The following is a 363-nucleotide window of genomic DNA, read 5'->3' on the forward strand; positions in this document are numbered from 1 at the left end:
TGTGGGTGTGCCCTGTGTGAGAGTGCCCTGCGTGGGTGTGCCCTGTATGAGTGTGCACTGTGTGGGTGTGCCCTGTGTGAGAGTGCCCTGCGTGGTGCGTCCTGTATGAGTGTGTGCTGTGTAGGTGTGCCCTGTGTGAGAGTGCCCTGCATGGGTGTGTCCTGTATGAGTGTGCACTGTGTGGGTGTGCCCTGTGTGGGCGTGTGCTACTTGGCTATCCCTCTCATGCATTCTCTTACATATGAACAGGCTAGGTGGATGGACCCTGTTTTGTGATGAGGAAACAGAGGTGTAAGGGATCAATGGCCTTCCATAAGGACATGCAGTTGAAGAGGGCGTGTGGCGGGAGCAGAGCCCGGCCAC

The 363-nt window shown here is 57.0% G+C and overlaps 1 protein-coding gene across 1 annotated transcript in view; it reads left to right on the forward strand.

The window, feature by feature from the left end:
* Positions 1-363, forward strand: part of Cracr2a (calcium release activated channel regulator 2A) — a 70,521-nt gene that overhangs the window by 43,544 nt on the left and 26,614 nt on the right. The gene's annotated exons all lie outside the window — the stretch shown is intronic.

Source organism: Microtus ochrogaster, unplaced genomic scaffold (assembly GCF_000317375.1).
Source record: "Microtus ochrogaster isolate Prairie Vole_2 unplaced genomic scaffold, MicOch1.0 UNK1, whole genome shotgun sequence".
Lineage (NCBI taxonomy): Eukaryota > Metazoa > Chordata > Mammalia > Rodentia > Cricetidae > Microtus > Microtus ochrogaster.